General features: G+C 27.3%; 1 long non-coding RNA gene across 1 annotated transcript in view; it reads right to left on the reverse strand.

The window, feature by feature from the left end:
- Positions 1 to 2023, reverse strand: part of LOC132935130 (uncharacterized) — a 39255-nt gene extending 37232 nt beyond the window's left edge. The window contains exon 1 of the long non-coding RNA XR_009663173.1: positions 1156 to 2023. This is a non-coding gene — a long non-coding RNA (uncharacterized LOC132935130). The remainder of the gene's footprint in view (positions 1 to 1155) is intronic.
- Positions 2024 to 6000: the final 3977 nt, after the last annotated feature.

A 6000-nucleotide genomic window follows, 5' to 3' on the forward strand; every position in this document is an offset into this window, starting at 1 on the left:
ATAATAAAACAGTATCAGTGTAAACGTATAATCAAAATAAAATATTTCTATAATAATATTTGCTGCTAATAAATATACACCAATGCCAATAACTGGATGCTTTGTACCCTATAACATGATATAAAACATTTTATTTAAATAAATATTATTATTTTTTTTTAATGACAAATATATTATTCCTCTGCTAATCCTATACAGTACACACGTATTTTAACTTAGGTCTAATAACCACAACTGTGTTCAGTGACGTACATGAATTTCACGGAACTGGTGTTTTGACTGAAAAGGCGATGCCCCAGAGGTGTACTAACTGTGTATTTGAGAGGGGGGCAAGGGAGAAAAACGCTTCGATTTTTTTCTAAAAATTTTTTTTGTCAGTTAAAGTCACCATATTTATAAATTTAATCCCTGCTACCAGCATTTAGGTCTAAGTACGCCACTGGTCTTGACGTCCATATAATCAATATACTTTTTTATATATTTTAAAACCTCTTTCGTATAATACATTTGATTTTGGTATTTGTAAAGAAACAAATTATGTTAATTTTGGATTTTGGAGTTGGAAAGTTATTTGTATAAAATTGTGTGTATACGTTTTACTTCACTCGAAAAACTCTTTGAATCGAAGCTTTAATCCAAATCAATGACAGTTTTGTATACAGAATAATAGAAATCAGCGTTTTCAAATTGCATAACACATTTTTCATAATGACTGGTCAGTAACGCAAGTTTTGTGACACTATAACTGAAAAATCTATTCCTAATACATTTTTGAATTGTGAGAAATGGTTTTGAAACGATAATCTTTTTTCTTGGAAAAGAGCTTTTGACAGAAGTTGTACAAATGTATCATACAGGGCAGATTATTATGTATACATTGGATGTAAATATTTTTAGCTTATCAAAATTAAAACGTTTTGATTTCTCTCTTTTTTGTTCATAACCCTTTCTTATCAGTGATGGTCTTTGTCCAATACCAAAGAATATCATGTTTATCTTATGAACTATTAGATAGTAGCTACAATATCATAGTTAATTGTTACTTATATTATGGACAGTAATTAAATATTAAAGTAATATCGTATTAACTTTTAAAGTTTCCCTTTTACATGTCTGTACATACAAAAATGTAAATTATTTACATTATAGTCTCACCTATAACTTATAAAACTGCAAATGTTGTGGATTAAAAATGAATTCGGTCTTTTAGTGTTTTAGACTAAATTTTGTCTCGTCGAACATTAAATTAAATTAGTTGTCCAATATATTAATTATATTTAAGATACAATTATTTTATATTGTGTTTATGCGATATTGTTTTGTAAGTAAAATATGTATAATATTTTAATGTAAGTAAAAAATGTAAACATGCTCTAGACTCAAAACATTTTAGTCGAATCAATAGAACAATTATTAATAAAATGTATAGAAAAAAAAAGAAAGAAAGTTAAGTTGTATAATAAAGATATCTTAAAAAAAATATAAAAGTTAAGTTGTATAATAAAGATATTATAGTAAAAATGTGAAAGTTAATTTGTATAACAAAAATATTATAATTATAATTGAGTATTATCTTTAAGAAAAATTATTGAATTTGTCTGTTTTGAACATTTTAATATATGTATTATTCGATGAATATCTTAAAGACATATTTAAAAATAAATAAAACGAAAAGATAATTTCGACAAGACAAAACGTTGAAATGGAGCCTTATATGTTATACATTGTTATAATAGTATGTACTCCATATCATATGTTCTTATTTACGGTGAATATTAATGTTTATAAAAGAAATATTAATTATATATTGAAAAATGTGTGTATTTTGAATCGATTTGACTTTGCAATTAAATAGTTGTTCGATACGATCCGCAGTAGTAGAAAGTCAATGTATTTTTAATATAGACATCTACAACTGCGGCCATACCAACAATATTATGGTGTTAATTTGTATGAATCGTTAATTTTATTTAGAAATTTGTAAAAAAAAATCGCGTACGACTACATGTCGCAATAAAGCTGTTTTGTACTGGACTGCATATACCGGTGTAGCCCACCCCCTCGCTTTTCCACCCCATCGTTTTTCCACCCACCCATTATCAGCGCACCCCTACTATAGTTCCACGTCGTGAACATTTGCTTGAAGCCGCACGCTACGGTGGTCGTCACTGACAACTAGTGAATCGATATACGAAGACGACGACGACAGTGGACAAAAATGGAATCTGATTCACATTATAGACGCAAAACTTGTATTTATTTGGTTTTCTCAATACTGTTCATAAAAATATTTTCTAGAACCATTAGGTATAATCTCCATCTTCGAATTAATTCCAATAACAAATATGAACACTGACAAACTTTAGTATAATAATAATTCGTTTTCGTCAAGTGAACAAATGTGTATAGGAAAACCACTATAGGCTTAACTATTTTATTGAACAATTGTATACATTAAATAGGCAAGACTAATTAAATAATACTACACTGCAGCATATACACTGTATATGCTGCCTTACGTTGTGTCAACATTTGACACGGTATGATGGTGAAAAACGGATTACAGATAGCCACTCGTTTATACGTATATATATTATAAAGGTAAAACTAAAGATTTAATGAAAGTAAATTACAATTTGGCGGACGTGATCATTGGTGAGTAAACACAACTTTCCAAAAATATTTCCTAACAATTCATATACCTACATACTTGGACTTGTCTAACAACGTTAGACATTTGTTAATACAACTTTAAAAAGTCTTAACTCTATCGAAATTCGTGGTGACAATACGTACGTGTCAAACATAACAATTTTGACGTAAGACTTATAAATCTCAACCAACAGCCAATTTTTACTGCTTTCTCGTAAATCTGGTGTAGTGTTATCAGTAATATTTCGTTCACACAGCTGAACATCAAAACTAAACTGGACGAACAGCATATAGAGGTACTTACCAACAGAAAAGTCTGGTCACTGTTTATGGTATACTGCAGTAAATCATAACCGAACGTTATTGTGGCAGGCGTGAACTGTATATTATTTTTAAATAAATTTCCAAAATTAATGAGGTAAACAAATCATTTTGTATTTCAGATAATATGTTATATACGGGTACCTACTGCAAAATATGTTCACAATGATCTGTAATAGTTAAGAAACTATATGTCCTTATCTGATGTGTGAGCGTGTAAAAAATATGGACCCGGTAATAAATTGCTACAATAGATAAACAACTAGGAAACTACGATAGGCTCTGGGCGCGAAAAAAATAGTCGTTCGTTTTACAATTATATATCTCTTATATAGTCGAATAATTTGTAAAGCATAACAACTGGAAAAAATTCACAAAGTATCCGGTCTTGCGGAACCGGCTTAAGATATCTATACACTATAATCTCTATAACTTCCATGAAGACAAAAATAACAAAAACAAGTCTCAACTTAACAATTTCTACTTATAAACATTGTTGATCTTTGAATTTATTTACCCTGCTAAATCACAAAATATGTTCATATAAAAGATAGTTTGCGTCAAAAATAGCCAAATGTGTACTTAGTAACATATTATTATGATGGGTTTGTAAATTTTTTTTAAATATATATGATATTGGTTTTAAATTAATATTACTTTAAAACAACTAACAAGTTACAGCAATGATTATCTATTATGGTTTGTTATTGTAAAAGTACTTAATTACAATTTCCAAAAAGAATAATATAAAAATTAAAGAATATTGTGACAAAAAAATTGGGGTGTGTAGGTAACCGTTCTGCTGCACAATATGTGTCGAGTATACTTTGTCATTAAACATATCATTATATGTGGGAAATTTTAATTCAATAATTTATTTATTTCATACGAAAAACTAGATTTTGAGTGAAGATCTATATTAATAACTCAACTAATTTTATGATATATTTAAATTGCTATTTAAGTAATTTATTTTACAATTAGTAGTAGGTAGGTTGAATTAAACTTTGCGAAAACATTTTATTTGAAAATATTGTTGTGTGTATAAAACATAATACCTACATACCTACGTTAAAGTTGCAGGTATCTAATTCCGTCCAAATTATTTGATCTTAAAATGTCTATAAAAAAACGATGCCTATTTTTAATATTTTTAAATAACAACTTATGACAAACCTAATATTACTTTGTAATGGAACCTTGTATTTCATTTTAAAGTTTTTTCTCACAATCAAAATTTTTAATCGACATTTATATAAAAGAAACTAATATTATTTTCAAATTTAAATTGTCTATAAATTGCTCAAATAAGTCAAAATATTATGAAAATTGTATCGTGAAGTAAATGCTAATTTAAACATATTACGAACATTTTAAGTTTCTAGGTAAACCTTTTTGCACCATAAAAACAAAATCGATTTTATCCAATCTAGGTATTAGGTAATATAGTTAACCGTAAAAAATCCTGTTTTTCCTGAATTTTTTTTTGGTTTTTCCTTTTTTTAAATAAAAGAACTATGAATTTTTTACTGTTAACCTCTAACTAAATCTTATCTTCTACTAGAAACCACACAAAGTTGAAAATCTAAGTATTTTTACTGTCCCAAAAATGTGATAACTGACAGAAAAAAAACATACACATTTCTTTGTAAAATCAATACCTGCATTAATTGTTGCTCCGCTCAGAGTCAAATAATCTAATAACATGCTCTAAAATAATAATTGGTAAATAGATTTGAATTTATCATTTATATGCTTCTATTATAAACTACTATAACTAAATTATAAAATCTTAGATTTAAAAAAAAAATTTCTAACTCAAAATAATTTGCATATTTTCGTGATTTTTACGTATTTTGTCAACATTTTAAATTTAAATGTTTATAAATAATATTATGAATATTTATTTTTAAAAATTTTCAACTGCCTTTGTAACAATATATAAAACTTTTGAGCATTTTGACTCAACGAATAAAGTTTTATTTACATTTACAGAAAAAAACCTAAAAATTGGATAATGAAAATGTTCGTAAAATGCTCAAAACAAGTAAAAGTGAAAATGTCATCGATGAAATAGTCAATCTAGCTTGTTAAAATTCTCAATAGTTTTCAAAATTGCAGGAAAAAACAAAATAAAAATGGAGAAAAAACGGGAATATTTACTCAAAATGGTTTTTGACGTAATCGATTTTGGTTTTTGGTGTAAATCTAAAACAAATGATCGTAGATACATGATATTTTCACTAAATGCTGACATTAGCATTTTCTATACATAATATTTTCAAAATGTTTTGAGCTGTTTTTTTTCATTAAATGTCAATAACATTTTATTTGTTGGGTTAAAAAGCGTGGAAATTTAATGCAAGGTACTCGTTATATTGTTACAATAGGAGTTTAATAATATGGAAAATACATACTACATAGGCACAATTTTTTAAGTAAAACTTTTTTCTTGAGGATGTAAAAAAATTTGTAACAAAAAATAAAACGATATGTTGGTTTATTTATTTATTTTGCAAGTCACGGCGGCGATGACGTGCACGTTTATTTTTATTGTACTGATTTTTCTCACTCTCTCCCTAATTCACTTATTATTTCACGGGCCCCAATACTTATGAAAAAAGTTTTACTTCCCCAGAGTGTAATGGTAGGCTCACACACTCTCGCTTTTTTTTATAAGCAATTAAAGTTTGGATTTTGACAAAATTTATCAAATGGTCCACTTTTATAACTAAGGAACAAACATTTAAAACAAGGTTCCACGTACCTAATTAAGTAAGTAAATTTATTTATTTACAATAATATCATCAAATATACTACTAATGTCATAAGCTGACTGACCGTCTTTGCTCAGAATTGTTTTTTGTATACAATAATATTACATCATTGAAATTTAACACCATCCATTATAGTGACCCATCACTATTGTAACCTACTGTACAGCAAAGCGACACCCACTTCTTTTTTATTTTGTTTTTTCCGTTTTTTTAGAAAATTACTGGGAAGTTTTGACAGTAGTTTGTATCA

Source organism: Metopolophium dirhodum, chromosome 1, assembly GCF_019925205.1.
Source record: "Metopolophium dirhodum isolate CAU chromosome 1, ASM1992520v1, whole genome shotgun sequence".
Classification (NCBI taxonomy): Eukaryota; Metazoa; Arthropoda; class Insecta; order Hemiptera; family Aphididae; genus Metopolophium; species Metopolophium dirhodum.